This window comes from Bombina bombina, chromosome 3, assembly GCF_027579735.1.
Source record: "Bombina bombina isolate aBomBom1 chromosome 3, aBomBom1.pri, whole genome shotgun sequence".
NCBI lineage: Eukaryota > Metazoa > Chordata > Amphibia > Anura > Bombinatoridae > Bombina > Bombina bombina.
Genome location: NC_069501.1, coordinates 316609846 through 316629106, shown reverse-complemented (window position 1 = coordinate 316629106; position 19261 = coordinate 316609846).

Below are 19261 nucleotides of genomic sequence, written 5' to 3'. Positions count from 1 at the left end.
GTTATATAAATGTAATGAGGTTTTAAGTCAAGGGGCCTTTATGCTGTATCCCATTACTACAGAACAATGTTAATGTGTTACTAAACAGTTTAAATTTCATCTTTAAGAGAACATTTTTATTTAAAAAACAAAGTTTTACTTGCATTTTAGACTGTGCCAAATAATAACACGTTTATAAAATCACATGACATTAAAATAAATTTTAAATACATATTATATTTATATTGTGTTTTTACTGCTTTTGATAAGCTCATAAAGAACTATTTTAATTCAGTGTAATATAACTGGCCCCAAAAATGAGAATTGAATGTATACTAAAAAGCATTAGCTCCCTGAAAAATCCATTAGTCTAACAAGTCTCATAAAATTAAGCAATTACAATAACTTGTATTACCCCTCTCACTGTTTATTTTGGCTCTGATTTTGATTTCCCAATTAGGTCATTATCCAGTGTTCTTTTTATAGTATAATAAGCATAAAAGCAATTTTAAAATTGATTCTATATGATCTTTTCATTGTACTACATATGTTGAGCTCATAAACACCTAGATTACGAGTTTTGCACTAAACAGGGTGCGAAACTAATGCCAAAAAAGTTGCGTTATTTCACTCTCCATAGCTCTGCCATTACGAGTTACCGAAAATCCTCCTTGTGCGTGCGAGATGGTGGCATTAATCTCCATACCGCACAAAATCCAAGGGCTGCTTTGACCTGCTCGTGCACGTTTTCCCCTATAGACATCAATTGGGAGAGAGCGTTAGAAAAAAGCCTAATACCTGAAGTGCGGAATAACAATTCTCTGTAACGCAACCCCATTAATGTCTATGGGGAAAAAAAACTTACACACCCTGACATAAACCCCAAGTCTGAACACCCCTAACACTAAATAAATTAACCTAACCCAACTATTCTAATAAAATAAAAAATACTACCAATTAAAAAAAATCTAAATTTCGAATTAAAAAAAACCCTAACACTACAAGAAAAATAAAAAAATCCAAAATGTATTATTTTTTTTTGTGGGGGGGGGGTTGGTTGGGTGGTGGGTTTTACTGTTAGGGAGACTTTGTATTTCTTTAACAGGTAAAAGAGCTGTTTAACTTAGGGCAATGTCCTACAAAAGGCCCTTTTAAGGGCTATTGGTAGTTTATTGTAGGCTGGGGTGTTTTATTTTGGGGGGCTTTTATTATTTTTACAGGGCTATTAGATTAGGTGTTATTGTTTTTATTTTTGATAATTTCATTTATTATTTTTTGTAAACTTAGTGATTTTATTTTTCGTAATTTAGTGTTTATTATTTTTGTAATTTTAGATTATTTCATTTTTCTCATAGTGTTAGTTATTTTTAAATTTGAAATTTAGATTTTTTAATTGGCAGTATTTTTTTATTTTATTAGAATTAGAAGTTAGGGGGGTGTTAAGTTTAGGGGTTAATAATTTAATTAAGTGTTTTGCGATGTGGGGGGCCGGCGGTTTAGGAGTTATAGGTTTATTTAATTGCGGAGATGTGGGATGCTGGAGGTTTAGGGGTTAATAACTTTATTATAGTGGGGTGATGTTGGGGAGCGGCAGAATATGGGGTTAATAATTTGTATTAGTGTCGACAATGTTGGGAGCAGCAGATTAGGAGTTAATAAATTTATTTAATAGTCGCGATGTGGGTAGTCGCGATGTGGGTGGGCGGCATTTTAAGGGTTAATAGGTTTAATATAGTGTTTGCTATGCGGGAGGATGGTGGTTTAGGGGTTAATAGGTAGTCTATGGGTGTTAGTGTACTTTGTAACACTTTAGTTATGAGTTTTGTGAAACATTTTTGTGGCGCAAAACTCATAACTACTGCTTTCAGATGTCTGTATGAATCATGTCTGTAAAGGCTGTAAAATATTTTAGCCTCACCGCACAACCTGTAATACCGGCACTATGACAATCCCACGCAAAAATGTAATTTTTTGAGTGTGGAATAGACGTTGCGTTACAGGCTAAAATACTTGCAGTATAGCTATACCGACATGACTCGCAATAGCTGCAATACTGCCATTACGCTGAAATTGCCATTTTTTCAGCGTTAAAGCCGTGACGCAAAACTCACAAAAAGAGATCAACCATAATAGCACAGAGGATCCCATTCCAATCCATTAAGAGTTTTCCATGCAAAAATAACATTGCATAGATCAATTTAAATAGTAACTGTTTCATTAGTAAAAGCTACTAAATTACATATACAATATTTGTGCTTTATTTACTTATTTTTGTTATGATTAGTTATTTCATTTGTGTTTTTCTGGGTTTTTCAAAGATTTCACAGAAGGAGTTATAACCAGCCAAAGGACAAAAAATCTGCATAATCAGAACATCGATACAACATCAGAAAATTGATACAGTGTTGTATTAATATAAGTCAATTGTGTTAAATATGTTTATTTTACACACACTATCGGGGATATTTATCAAGCCTCAACTATGCTGCATTCGCCGGCACCAATAATCTTGCCTAACATCACCTAACATCGTGGCTGCGGACCTGAATACCCTCTCCATATTTATTAAAAAAAGCCGTCAAAAAGACGCGCACCAAGTACGGGGCGATGAGCATCGGACTGTTGTTAACTAACAGTCATTGATCTTACGTCTATTCTGCTTTTTACCAGCTTTATTTATACCCTGTCACTAAACGCCGCCACTATACTAAAATGTTTAACCCATATCCCACCGCTCCCCAACCCCGCCGCAACCTAAATAAAGTTATTAACCCCTATCCCGCTGCTCCCGGACCCTGCCGCCACTAAATAAATGTAATTACCCCTAAACCACTGGCTTCCCACATCGCCATAAACTAAATTAAGATATTAACCCCTAAATCTAACAACCTGCTAACTTTAAAATAAAATTACAACATCCCTACCTTCAAATAAATTTAAACTTACATGTAGAATTAAAAAAAAACTATTTTTAAACTATTAATTAACCTACCCTAACTATTATAGTACAATTAAATTAAACTATCAATTAAATTAACTAAATTACATATTAAAAAACCCTAACCCTACTCAAATTATTTAAATCTACTATTAAACATTATTAAAAGTTACTAAATAACCAAAAAAAATAAAAGCTAAGTTACAAAAATAAAAAAAGCTAACTTACAGAAAAAAAAACACATTATCAAAAATAAAAAAAGAATTGCACCTAATCTAATAGCCCTATTGCAATAACCCCCCCAATAACCCCCCCCCTAGCCTACAATAAGCTACCAATGGCCCTTAAAGGGCCCTTTTGTGGGGCATTGCCGCAAAGAAATCAGCTCTTTTACCTGTGAAGAAAAATACAAACACCCCCCAACACTAAAACCCACCACCCAACCAACCAACTCCCCAAATAAAAACCCTATCTAAAATAACATAAGCTCCCCATTGCCCTGAAAAGAGCATTTGTATGGGCATTGCCCTTAAAAGGGCATTTAGCTCTTTTACCTGCCCAGACCCTAATCTAAAAATAAAACCCACCCAAACAACCCTTAAATAAACCTAACACTAACCCCCGACGATCCACATACAGTTCTTGAAGTTCCGCTTGAAGGATCCATCCAGCCGGAGAAGTCATCATCCAGGCGGCAAGAAGTCATCATCCAGACGTCCTCTTCTATCTTCATCCAGCCGGCAAAGTCTTCATCCAGACGGCATCTTCTATCTTCTTCTATCCGGCGTGGAGTGGGTCCATCCTGAAGACATCCGGCATGGAGCTCCTCTTCAATATGGTCACAGCTATAAAATGAAACTTGAATGCAAGTGACATCATCCAAGATGGCATCCCTTGCATTCCTATTGGCTGAAAGATTTCAATCAGCCAATAGGATTAGAGCTGCTAAAATCCTATTGTCTGTTCCAATCAGCCAATAGGATTTGAGCAGCTCTCATCCTATTGGCTGTTCCAATAAGCCAATAGGATTGAGCTCTCATCCTATTGGCTGATTGGAACAACCAATAGGATGAGAGCTGCTCAAATCCTAATGGCTGATTGGAACAGCCAATATGATTTTAGCAGCTCTAATCCTATTGGCTGATTGAAATCTTTCAGCCAATAGGAATGCAAGGGACACAATCTTGGATGATGTCACTTGCATTCAAGTTCCAGTTTACGGCGGCGACCGTATTGAAGAGGAGCTCTGCACCGGATGTCTTCAGGATGGATGAAGATAGAAGATGCCGTCTGGATGAAGACTTCGCCGGCTGGATAAGGATAGAAGAGGCCACCTGAATGAAGACTTCGCCGACTGGATGAAGATAGAAGGGGCCGTCTGGATGAAGACTTCTTTCCACCTAGATGATGACTTCTCCGGCTGGATGGATCCTTCAAGCGGGATTTCAAGAACTGTAAGTGGATCACTGGGGGTTAGTGTTAGGTTTATTTAAGGGTTTTTTGGCTGGGTTTTATTTTTAGATTAGGGTCTGGGCAGGTAAAAGAGCTAAATGCCCTTTTAAGGTCAATGCCCATACAAATACCATTTTCAGGGCAATGGGGGAGCTTAGGTTATTTTAGACAGGGTTTTTATTTTGGGGGGTTGGTTGGTTGGTTGGATGGTGGGTTTTATTGTTGGGGGTGTTTGTTTTTTTTTACCGCTAAAATAGCTGATTTCTTTGGTGCAATGCCCCACAAAAGGCCCTTTTAAGGGCCATTGGTAGTTTATTGTAGGCTAGGGGTTTTTTTTATTTTGGGAGGGCTTTTTTTATTTTGATAGGGCTATTAGATTAGGTGTAATTCTTTTTTTATTTTTTGATAATGTGGTTTGCTTGTTTTTGTAATTTAGTGTTTTTTATTTTTTGTAACTTAGCGTTTATTTTTTGGTAATTTAGTATTTTTTAATAATGTTTAATAGTAGATTTAAATAATTTGAGTAGAGTTAGGTTTTTTTTAATATATAATTTAGTTAATTTAATTGGTAGTTTAATTTAATTGTAGTATAATAATTAGGGTAGGTTAATTAATAGTTTAAAAATAGGTTTTTTTTAAATTTTACAGGTAAGTTTAAATTTATTTTAAGATAGGGATGTTGTAATTTTAATTTAAAGTTGGCGGCTTGTTAGGTTTTGGGGTTAATAGCTTAATTTAGTTTATGGCGATGTGGGGGGCTGGCGGTATAGGGGTTAATAGGTTTATTTAGTGGTAGTAATGTGGGATGCTAGAGGTTTAGGGGTTAATACATTTATTTAGGTTGTGGTGGGGTCTGGGAGTGGGCGGGATAGGGGTTAATAACATTATGTAGGTGGCAGCGGGGTCTGGGAGCGTCGGAATAGGGGTTTAATAACATTATGTAGGTGTCGGCTATGTCGAGGGTGGCAGATTAGAGGTGTTTAGACTTGGGGTTTATGTTAGGGTGTTAAGTGTAAATGTAACTTGTTTTCAACCATATAAATCAATGAGATATCTGGCAGCATCGAACATAACCTTTTGCTGCTTTCAGACTCCCATTAATTTCTATGGCAGCCACGGCCTCCAGGGTGGCGGATTGAAATCCAGGTACGCTGGGCCAGAATTGCCGTGAGCATACCTGTTAGACATTTGATAACTTTGAAAAAGTGTCAGATAGAGCCTAATGTGTATTCGGAACATCTGTAATGACATAAGCATTGATCTGCGTCAGATTGAAACCAATGGATCGTATGTTACGTCACAAATTTTGCTGGTATCTAGGTGCTGATAACTAGTTCGGATTAAGCTCGCAACAATTACGCTGTGGAATTCCAGCATATTTGCAGTTGATGGCTTGATAAATAGGCCCCTATGCATAAATATGTACATGCATAAAAACATAGAGCATATATCAAGCCTACATAAAATATTTCCTATATAAGTGGAGGAAGGTATGAGGGGGCACAGTGAAGGCAAGTGGAATTAGATGGGGAGTAAGAGGGATATAGTAGAGACAGTGACAAAGAAAATGATAGGGGGAGAGAGAAAGATTTATAGAAAGACACTGAAAGATTAATATAGGGAATCTACCTCTCTGCCCCAAACCTATCCCCGTCCTTACTAACTTGTGTCACTAACTGTCTCCCTAATATTTCATCCTGGATTTCCTTTCACTACCTTAAGCTAAATCCATCCAAAACTGAGTTCATTATCCCCCCCTACCCCCCCCCCTACTTTCTCTAACTGTTGATAATATCATCATTACCCCAAACCACGCATGCTTGATGTCTTGGGGTCACAACTGACTCAGATCTCTCTTTCACTCCCCACATCTAGTTGTTGGCCAATTCCTGCCACCTTCTTATTAAAAATGAAATTCACCACTTCCTCACACAAAACACAACTAAGACTTCAATCCTCTTTTTCATCATTTCCTGCCTTGACTAATGGAACTCTATTCACTCTGACTTACCTAGCTGCCGTCTATCTCCCTTACCATCCATAATAAATGCCACTGCCAGGCTGATCTTCCTTACATATAACTCCTCATCTGCTACACCTCTCTGTCAGTCCCTTCACAGGCTTCCTCTAACCTCCAGAATAAAACACAAAATCCTGACTCTAACTTTCAAAGCTCTTAATAACACTGCTCCACCCTTTATCTCTGAGCTCATCTCCAGATATACTCTCTCATGTCCCCTTGACTCTGATCATGACCTTCGACTCACCTCATTTCTAGTTACCTCCTCACTTTCTAGTCTACAAGACTTCTCCAGACTGCCCCTAATTTATGGAATTAAATGTTGAATTGCTGAAACATTTCCAATGTATTTCTCAATATGCTATAAATTGTTTATAGACAAATGTATAATGGGATATTACTGTTTATGATGTTTACCTGTGGGATCATAGGAGCACAGGGGATATTATTGTATTAACATAGATGTGACACAATGTTATTTACAAACACCTGACAGTCATGTGATCAATTAAGAGAAACCAGGGTGTGTCTGCTAAACAGCCATTTCTATTGGTTAGTATAGGGTATATTAAGTAGCAAGATTTGTATAGTTTTATTCAGCCTGAGGAAACAGTACATGATACTGAGAAACACGTAGCTGTGTTTTTAATGTGTTTAAATAAACACTTTTATTGATACAAACTTGCTACATTGCTTTTTATTTGGATATCCCTGTTTGGACTAACTCTCCAAGTGCTGGAGGAGTTTTAGTGCCTATCCTGACATCCATACACCTTAATGTTGCTGGTGACTACTACCCTGGCTGCTGAGAGCTTTAGCCTGAGAGGAGAGTTTACCGGACAACTCTGAGGTTCCGGTCTGCCCAGTCAGCACTACATCTTGGTGCTTTTTAACACGTGAGTGCATTTGAGTTACAACTCTGAATTTGGTATACCAAACGGAATTATGCTATGTGGCGCCTTCTCTGTTTCTTTATAGATTAATTCATTGTGGACGGCCTTATACATCGAGGAGAGCTGCCTTACATCCTCATAATTATTGGGGACTCTGATAGATCTTTTTGGACTTTTGAATTTGTCTATTTTGTCTATTTTGACTTACCTAGCTGCCGTCTATCTCCCTTACCATCCATAATAAATGCCACTGCCAGGCTGATCTTCCTTACATATAACTCCTCATCTGCTGCACCTCTCTGTCAGTCCCTTCACAGGCTTCCTCTAACCTCCAGAATAAAACACAAAATCCTGACTCTAACTTTCAAAGCTCTTAATAACACTGCTCCACCCTTTATCTCTGAGCTCATCTCCAGATATACTCCCTCATGTCCCCTTGACTCTGATCATGACCTTCGACTCACCTCATTTCTAGTTACCTCCTCACTTTCTAGTCTACAAGACTTCTCCAGACTGCCCCTAATTTATGGAATTAAATGTTGAATTGCTGGAACATTTCCAATGTATTTCTCAATATGCTATAAATTGTTTATAGACAAATGTATAATGGGATATTACTGTTTATGATGTTTACCTGTGGGATCATAGGAGCACAGGGGATATTATTGTATTAACATAGATGTGACACAATGTTATTTACAAACACATGACAGTCATGTGATCAATTAAGAGAAACCAGGGTGTGTCTGCTAAACAGCTATTTCTATTGGTTAGTATAGGGTATATTAAGTAGCAAGATTTGTATAGTTTTATTCAGCCTGAGGAAACAGTACATGATACTGAGAAACGCGTAGCTGTGTTTTTAATGTGTTTAAATAAACACTTTTATTGATACAAACTTGCTACATTGCTTTTTATTTGGATATCCCTGTTTGGACTAACTCTCCAAGTGCTGGAGGAGTTTTAGTGCCTATCCTGACATCCATACACCTTAATGTTGCTGGTGACTACTACCCTGGCTGCTGAGAGCTTTAGCCTGAGAGGAGAGTTTACCGGACAACTCTGAGGTTCCGGTCTGCCCAGTCAGCACTACATCTTGGTGCTTTTTAACACGTGAGTGCATTTGAGTTACAACTCTGAATTTGGTATACCAAACGGAATTATGCTATGTGGTGCCTTCTCTGTTTCTTTATAGATTAATTCATTGTGGACGGCCTTATACATCGAGGAGAGCTGCCTTACATCCTCATAATTATTGGGGACTCTGATAGATCTTTTTGGACTTTTGAATTTGTCTATTGGGACACTATCATTTTATACAGGTTCTTTTTTCTGTAAACCTTCTATATTTTATATGCTTGTATGCCCATACAAATGTGATATTTCTTTCTGATATTAATATATTAAGAACTGAGTGTATCATCATCCTTGTATATCTAGTTACCTAGCATATTTAGATAGCTCCCCTATTTTATATATATTGAATCGCACATACCTTATAATTGGGTGTGTGTATATATATATATATATATATATATAATTTACTGTTACCCAAGCTTGATAGGCCTAGCTTATAGGGAGCTGCAATCAAAATGTTGTCTAATAATGAGAGACATAATCAAAGAATGTTATTGACATCCAATTTACCTATACAATCTAGTAATCATGACTTACAACAACAAACCTCTACCACAAACACTCCCACAATTTACAATCTATTTTCTAAATTAGAAGAACTAATAAATATAGAATGTAGACACTGGTGGGATTTGGATACCCTAAAGAAATATGTGAACAAAAAACAAGTCCCTAGGGGCCTTCGTATTTTTAAAAATTGTTCATTCAAAAATGATCCTGAGCTACTCTCTAAATGGGAGGATATTTTGACTAACTGTTCTTTAAAACTAATAGACCTATTGATTATACACAGAGAGAACCTAGTACAAAAAACAAGTCTAGAAATTGAGAATATACAAACTCAACTAAATGACTTTACATCACATAAAGAATATGAAGAACTAAATAAAATGGTCTTAGAAAAAACAGATAAATTTCAGAAAGAAATCATAGCAATTAAATTGAAAAAAATGGCTAGAGATGAAGAAGACTATTTGAACAATATAGTATATACATATAATAAGGAGAAAGCCAAACAATCATCCCAACAAAATAATGACAACCCAAATAGCAATACACCAGACACCGAATATAATAATTATACTCATGTTTCGGATGAAAACCAGGGGTGGACATTGGTGAACAGACAAAATAAAAATAAAAATAGACATGGAAATTACAATAAAAATAAAAATAAGAATAATAATGGTAATAATTATTATCATAAAGGAAGCCACCATAAAAACAAAACAGTGGTTCCAGAAACATACCCATATGATTTGAGACAAAAATTAACTGATAATAGGGTCTACCACAAGAGAGAGGACAACCAATACTTTAACAGGAGGGAAAATAATCAATATTATAATAGTCATAGGAACTTTGAACAACTTCCCTTACAGCAAAAAGATGGCCAAATTGCCACTACCTCCTCATATCCTGAAAGAACTAGGATTCCCAACACACATTACGAAAATTATCAAACCCCTGATAGACCACTATACTCAGATAAAGCAAGAAATACTGACTCACACAATGAACACTCTCATTTTTTAGACAGACGCCCAGTACCAAGATACCAACAGACGAACATATCACATTATCTTGAACCCCTCACGACACACACCCCGAATCTAAAAAACAAAAGGGGACACGTAGAAGAGGATCCAGAGGACACAGTAGAGCCTCCAAAGAAAAGAGATTACAGACACTAAAAAAAGGGATTTTTAATTTATCCTCTCACCAGTTGAGTGACAATGAAATAAGAGTTTTGGGAAAAGGGCTCTCATTTAGTCCATCCAACAAACATAATTTGTTTAATTTATTCGTAGACTTGAATAACTTCACATGAAAATTGTCTCTACAGAAATATTTTGCTAGTAAAAAACTCAAAGAAATAAACGCAATGCCTATCCTTATGGACCAAATGGAGAGTAGAATAACAACTAATATTATATACAGTGAACCTGATTCATTAGCTGAATATCTATTGGATGATTATGTACATACCTCCTTTAAAAAGAAATCCAACTTTACACCGATTATGACAGAAAATGCACATATTGAACTGTATAAAGAACTAGTCCTGGAAGATTTCTCTAAACTCCCTAAAAAAATCTATGGGAGACATAATCTAAATGTAGGTGAGAAAATTGCTTTAGAAAATTTGAAGAAAAACCAAGAACTAGTCATCCGCCAGGCGGACAAGGGGGGGGGGCATAGTACTGCAAAATATTTCAGACTGGGGGCGGAGCTGGCATCCAGAGAGAGCAGACGTGCTTTCCTAGTGCTCTGTCTTAATGGCATAGTTTAAGATTATTTTCTATTATTTTTCCTATTTAAAAGCTCCTTATCCCTGTAGAATGGAAATGTTAACATGGCCCTGCACAAAAAAGATATATTACCACCAGCAGGAACAACATATAAACCGGAGTTATGAAGAGAACAACTACACCAGCTAAGCAGTACATTTTGAGATCCGTGCGTCTCACGAAGACTAACTAAAAATAACCTACTCAGCAGATATAATCAGGAGTCTGGGTGAGTGCAGGCTACCAAGGTCTGAAAAATTACTCCTCAAGTAACAGAGGGACTGATTTTTATTAGTTTTGAGGATCTCCATATAACACTGATTGAGTGGCTGTTGGGGACTACTGAAACCCAAGATGGCGACTAACTCGTGGGATGAGGAAATACTGCAGCAGCTACACGCTCAGTTCCTACAGCTGAAACCAGTCTTCCTGACTTTCCTTGAGAGGAACCTTCTACCCAATGTCTATCCAGCGCTACCAGCAGAGCCGTGTGCCTCTAGCGATGACGCCATTGGAAAGAACACTGAAATGATTTTCAGCAAGAGTACACAAAACGGAGCCATGCTGTTTGGGAGCGAGGAAGTTTCTCACGAGCTGGGCACCTTAGTTAAGGCCACGCCAGGTATTCATCTGAACTTTTTTGCGCCATTGCATCCGCTATATTTCGGCGGATTAATTATACCTAGCTGCCGGAATATGAACTCTCATCATTGGACTGTCCTTTTGTTTCCCGGCTTGATCTCAAAGCTCAGAGGCTCCTCGGATAGCCCTAAAGCTCTGGGGGCACTTTATCAACAAACGCAGTGGACACTTAGCAAGGTTGGAGTAGGTTAAGCTGACAGTTTACTTTTACATACTATAAACTCAGAGAGCCCACAATGGAGAACTTTAACTTTAAATGTGTGATACCCCTCATACCGGACAGACTGTTTCCCCCTCTATGCTTATAGATTGGTTCTTTGTTTGTCTTTATCCTTTAAGATTGTTCAAATAGTTACATAGATTTTAATGTTGAGAAGGTCTATGCCAATATTGTCACTTTACTATGTAGATATCCTCAACCGAGTTGCTTGGTTAGATTATATTTTGCAAGCTTCATAGAAGCATGGTGGGGAGCATTGTATTTTATAAAGATCCTGTTTAGTGGGAACGTATTTGAAAGCTCAATAGATATATCTGGGAGTGTACATTTTTTTTTGTTTTTCTTTTTTTTTTTTTTTTTTTTTAAAAAAGAGTTCCTGAATTGAGCTGCTTAGCTAGATTACATTTGCATGAATGTACATTGAGGAGATCAATCAGAATCTATTCTGCATATAGCTAAAGATTCCTTAAATGATGAATATGGGGTTGTAATATCATGCTGGCTGATAAGCTTATATATATGTTAAGGGGGGATAGTATTACAGCTGCTGACCGTTATGATATCTTGAAGGATTGTGAAACCGCTTTGTGCCCATTTGATACCTGACTTCCAAAAATGTTAGCCATGTAAGACACTACACTCACTGCTTGAATCTACATTTTTTTGCCGCAGGGTATAGGGCCCATACTCATGTGGCAACCTTACATTGGCTTCAATATACGCACAAACATGCATTGCTTTACAGATTAGGTTCCAATATGTTATATACATATTTTGTGGCTTCCCCAAATGTCTACCCCTAGCTACTATTTTCTTTTTTTTTTTTTTTTTTTTAATATATCTAACCCCACTAGAATAGATTCACCCAGGATCATATAGAGACTACCCTACGGATATAACAGAACTCAGGGCAGCCCCATATGGATATCTATACCTTGATAGGATTTTCTAGAGCTTCAATGACCTGCACTATTCTCCCTACTAACTGTCACTTATATAATTATCTTGGACCAGTCTGTTATAGTTCATATAGTATCGTGCTGCTCTCTTCTCTCATCAGTTATTTATTGCTTGCAAATTACAGATAATTCCATTTCCAGAAAAACCTTCCTGTTGAGGTTGTTAGCCTCCTGAGGGTCCGTGAGGCCCCTGTTTTGTGGAAGATTTATTTCTCATTTTCCCGCCTGTGTTACCTAGCAGTGAATCTCCAGACTCCCTACGTATATATAAAGGATGAGTATGTCTAATGGTTATTTACATGAGAGTCCTAGATGTGTATTTGGTGATATTGATGGATACTGGCCCTTATTTTTTCCCTTCTATCCCTGCTTAGGGATCCCCTTTGTGTCCCCACACTACTAACAAGCTAGGTACTATTATAGACCGAAGGCAGGCTGGACCTGTACTGGAGCCTTAATGTGCCGTTCCTCTACACATATCATCATAATTTAGGAGCACAACTGCTGTTATATACTTCACCTCAGAGTACTATGCTTCATTATATTAGACATGGTCTCAACTCATGTTTTGTTTTAATATAGCTTGTTAGTCTTGAATTAAGATGCAGTAGCGTATTTTGTGTTCTTTGGAAGTGCACGACTCTCTGACACGCCTTGTTTATTGTATTCAAATTTACCACCCTCTCCCTCCCCCCCTTAATGTGCCTCCTCGATAAGGAGGACTAACTTAGCGGCTTTTCTTGCCTATGCCGCATCTTTCCATAGCTACAGTTACTTTTAGCCTAAATGCCCAAAATTTAAGTGGTTTCATTTCCTTTAACTTAACAATTTTTCTTTTTTACTATTATATATTGTAAGCCACATACTGCAATTTTTTTTCTCTAATGTATCATTCTGGGCTTCAGCGCATTATTCCTTATACTCATTATAGTTTACTTAACTACATTTCCCCATGCAACTTTTATATAGGTAGTTAGACCCAAGAGGTCTTAAATGCTCGCCAAGGGGAACATCTCTAAGATAACTGTTAAAACATGAGGTTTCTTCCTATGTGTGTTTATTTTAGATGCATACTATTACCTGTCGCTATGTTATGTTTCCAAATCTACTGTTGATAATTGTTTGTATGCTCATATGAGAACCTCAATAAAAAAAAAAATATATAAAAAAAAAAATATATAAAAAAAAAATAAAAAAAAATATTTCAGACTATTTATCTGAAGCTAGACGTATTCTAGACGACAAAGACTATTATGGAAAACTTAAAATAGATCCTACTGATGAGAATACAAAAACTTTAAGAGGTATTGTTGAGTTTGGATTTAAAGAGGGAATCATCAATAAAAATGAAAAAGACTATCTGATTCCAATAAAACCAAATAAAGCTTTTTATTATCACCTCCCAAAAATTCACAAAAAACAAAAAAATCCACCTGGTCGCCCCATTATTGCGGGGATTGGGAGTTTAACGGACAACGTATCAGCATACGTTGATTCCTTCTTACAGAAATATGTGATTTCTTTAGAGTCATACATTCGTGACTCCTCAGATCTTTTGTCAAAACTCAACAATTTACCTCTAAATAATAAAAATTGGCTATGGATAACAAGTGATGTCAATTCACTATATTCCAACATTCCGCACAATATGGGTTTGAAAGCCATTCAAGAAGTATTAGAAAATGATATTTACATGCCACAATTGCAAAAACAGTTTATTTTGCAATTAATATAATTTATTTTAGAGCATAATTATTTTCTTTTTCAAGATGAACACTACTTGCAGACACAAGGTACCGCCATGGGCACCAGGTTTGCCCCTAGTTTTGCCAACTTATACATGAGTAAATTTGAAAATGAATATATATACAACTCAGACTATGGGGCAAACCTGGTGTTCTATGGGCGGTACATAGATGACCTCATTATCATTTGGAATGGTGAGGTCTCTCTGGCAGAATCCTTCATACACCACCTTAATCTTAATAATATGGGACTTACATTTACCAGTTCCATAGAAATGAAATCTGTAGTGTTTTTGGATTTATATCTAACATTTTCTAAAGATGGCAAGATTGAATCGAAAAATCATTTAAAAAATGTGGACTGTAATAGTTATCTAGAATTATCTAGCAATCACTATCTTCCTTGGAAGAAAAATGTCCCTTATGGACAATTTAAAAGATTGAGACGAAATTGTAATAATATATCGGACTACAATATGCAAAGCCAAACACTTATTGAAAGATTCACAGAGAAGGGATATCCAAGAGAGCTAATAGAGAAAGGTTATACAAGAGCTAAAACAGATAATAGGGAAAACTATTTTCAAAAGAAACCTATAAATGATAAAAACAAAGAGAATGAAAATAAAAATAAAAATAATACCAGTATGTTCATAACACAATATAATACTAACCATAAATTGATTAATTCTATAATTAAAAAACATTGGGGTATATTGATGAGAGACCCAATACTCAGTAGAAATCTAGAAGAACAACCAAAATGCGTATTCAGAAGGGCACCTACACTGAAGAATTTACTGGCCCCTAGTAAGGTTGTAATTAATGCAAAAAATAATAAAAAAGATCAAGCACCTAGGAAAATCCAAGGATCTCTTACAAACATTAGAAAGAAAGCGAATAATAACAACAAGAAAGGAGTTTATAAATGTAAATATAAGAGATGCAGAATGTGCAAATTTATTGAAATAGGAACCACTAGTTTTATATCCTATACCACGGGGATTAGTTTTTCTATAAAGGATCATTTGACATGCGCATCTTCCTATGTTATATATCTTCTGTCATGCAAACTATGTAAAGTTCAGTATGTGGGGCGCACCTGTCGAGTAGTCAGAACTAGATGGAACGAACACTATAGAAATATGAAAAACAAATTGAAAAATCATAGTGTCCCCAAACACTGCCATTCTGTACATCAGGGGAATCTCAATATATTCTCCATTACACCAATAGAATACATTCCCCCTTCAAATTTATACAATAGGTACAATAGACTACGTCAACGTGAGACCTTTTGGATTTACCAATTGGGGACATTACATCCCAATGGTTTAAATATGAACATGGATTTAGTAGCTTTTAGCACATAATTAAGTACACAATAAAACATTGAATAAGAGTATCACCCCATTATAATATAATATAATATATAAAATTCTATATCTACATAAATGGATTAACATTAGATACAAATGTCCAAGAAGTTTATGTATATGATCATAAATATTTAAATAATAAATATTCACAGAATTAAACACATAATAAATCATTGACACGGAGCACTTATATATATTTTTGTTTTATGTTTTTAAAAAAACCTTCCAGGACACATATATTAGAATACGTATTAATCACACTGAACTTATTATATAATATATTAAACACATATATTAAACAACCAAATATATACATATAAATAAATTAATTTTAGGATAATAAATTAAAAACATTAATTATGTAGTACACTTCACTTATAGACACTATATTATATCACTGAATTATATTGTTATATTATTATATTATGTATTTTTATTTTGTCTGTCACACTATAAATCTGCTCATACTGAGAATAACTAACTCGCACATACCGCTAGGATAGTAGAACTTACAAGTGAAGTTAAGAGCCAACTAACGACATATAAAGTTGTTGTTGTATATAAGTGCACGACCGATGTGGAGGAATAACAATGATAACATATGTGAGTGTTTAGCATAGAGGTTCTGATGACTAGTGTCAATTTAGCTCATGCATTTACAATTACTCCTATCAGAACAGAGCTAGAACGCTGACGTATCCTCAATCAAACATAGATAGAAAGGAGGTGTGACACTATGTCAGACGTAAACCTCCTATGGCTATTGGATACGTCACTCCTAGGGACACCAATAGGAGAGCGCTAACAACACATACCTACCGGAGACGTTGTCCTTAGCAACACCTATGAAAATTGGACACGTCAGTGTATAGTAAAGGTTTGATTAATTGAATGCACAACAAGACAGCTATCGTATATATCTTATACTTCTTACTTTACACTTTTTATTATTTTTTGCATAATGGAAACCATGTAGAAATAAATCAATGAAACAATAGATGTACGATTTTAAAATAACCTTGAGATGGAAGTTATATTTTGAATTGAGACGCATAGCACTTATAATTATGTAAACACTTGTGAGAGCGCCATTACAGAGGTTAATACTTTCTGACCAAGTGAGCTAAGAGAAAAAAGGTAGGATGAGGATCGATCTGCTAATGGGGATCGGAACTGAATGTAAATATTCATTTTGTTATCTACCAGTTATTAAATGTTGAATTGCTGGAACATTTCCAATGTATTTCTCAATATGCTATAAATTGTTTATAGACAAATGTATAATGGGATATTACTGTTTATGATGTTTACCTGTGGGATCATAGGAGCACAGGGGATATTATTGTATTAACATAGATGTGACACAATGTTATTTACAAACACCTGACAGTCATGTGATCAATTAAGAGAAACCAGGGTGTGTCTGCTAAACAGCCATTTCTATTGGTTAGTATAGGGTATATTAAGTAGCAAGATTTGTATAGTTTTATTCAGCCTGAGGAAACAGTACATGATACTGAGAAACGCGTAGCTGTGTTTTTAATGTGTTTAAATAAACACTTTTATTGATACAAACTTGCTACATTGCTTTTTATTTGGATATCCCTGTTTGGACTAACTCTCCAAGTGCTGGAGGAGTTTTAGTGCCTATCCTGACATCCATACACCTTAATGTTGCTGGTGACTACTACCCTGGCTGCTGAGAGCTTTAGCCTGAGAGGAGAGTTTACCGGACAACTCTGAGGTTCTGGTCTGCCCAGTCAGCACTACATCTTGGTGCTTTTTAACACGTGAGTGCATTTGAGTTACAACTCTGAATTTGGTATACCAAACGGAATTATGCTATGTGGCGCCTTCTCTGTTTCTTTATAGATTAATTCGTTGTGGACGGCCTTATACATCGAGGAGAGCTGCCTTACATCCTCATAATTATTGGGGACTCTGATAGATCTTTTTGGACTTTTGAATTTGTCTATTGGGACACTATCATTTTATACAGGTTCTTTTTTCTGTAAACCTTCTATATTTTATATGCTTGTATGCCCATACAAATGTGATATTTCTTTCTGATATTAATATATTAAGAACTGAGTGTATCAGCATCCTTGTATATCTAGTTACCTAGCATATTTAGATAGCGCCCCTATTTTATATATATTGAATCGCACATACCTTATAATTGGGTGTGTGTATATATATATATATATATATATATATATATAATTTAATTTATGGAATTCTCTGCCTCGCTCCATAAGAATCTCCCGTAGTTTTCAAACTTTTACAAGCACTTTTTAAAGAATTTTCTGTTCAGGGATGCATATCATACACACTAACATTTTCTTATCTTAGTTCCTCTCCTCCTTTAGTTATACCCTTTAACCCCCTTTACATGTAGAGCTAATTTACAACAGTGAAACTCTTGGCAGGGCCCTCTATCCCTTTGTCTGCTATAATTGTTATCTTGCATATTAGACCCATGTTTTTAGCACTGTGGAATATATGTTAGCGCTCTACAAAAAAATTATAATAATAATTAATGAATTATAGGAATAATGATGAGAAAAGAAAAAGTGCTAGAGAGAGTGAGAGAGATGTTAAATCAGAAAAGATGATAAATACAGCTCTATAGACAGGATTTAACTACTCCCCAAAGGATACCTTACAAATATGTGAGCCTAGATTTATCTTTGACATAATGCATATCTTTAAAAGTGTTATTAAACACCCTGAAAAGGTAAGTGTTAGTCTTAAGAAAAATCAATTGTGAGCACAAATAAGATGATGGATGTGGTAAACAAACATAAATTGTTTTTTGTTTTTTTTATAATTTTTATTAAGGTTCACCAAACAGTACATAACATACAAAATACAATTTAAGACACTGAAGCATAAAGTCAATATTGCATACAATAAGAAATGTTTAATACCTCTTCTCATCACAAACCATAATACCTATTGTCCATCAGTGACGTGCAGTGAGGTCAGAGGCAGGTGAGGCACTGGCTAGGATATGCCTTCATTTTTTAGATATCCTTTGTTGAAGAAATAGCAATGTACATGGGTGAGCCAATCACATGAGGTATCTATTGTGCAGCCACCAATCAGCAGCTACTGAGCATATTTAGATATGATTTTAAACAAAGGATATCAAGAGAATGAAGACTATTATATATTAGATGTAAATTGGACAGAGGGGGTGGGAGAGACAGGGAGAGAGAGAGTGAGTGAGAGAGATAGAGAGACAGATGATGAGAGAGAGACAAAGAGAGACAGAGGGGAGAGAGACAGAGAAAGAGACCATGGGGGAAAATGAGACACGTAAGGAGAGAGACAGAGGGGGTAGGAGAGACAGGGAGAGAGAGACAGAGGGGGGGGAGAGATACAGAAGAAAGAGACAGAGTGGAGAGAGAGAAACAGAGGGGGGGAGAGAGAAACACAGAGGGGAGAGAGAGAGACAGACAGAGGGGGAGAGAGAAAGGGAGAGACAGAGGGGGAGGGAGAGAGAGAGAGAGAGACAGGGGGGAGAGAGAGAGACGGGGAGAGAGAGAGAGAGAGAGAGACAGGGGGGAGAGAGAGAGACGGGGGAGGGAGAGAGAGAGAGAG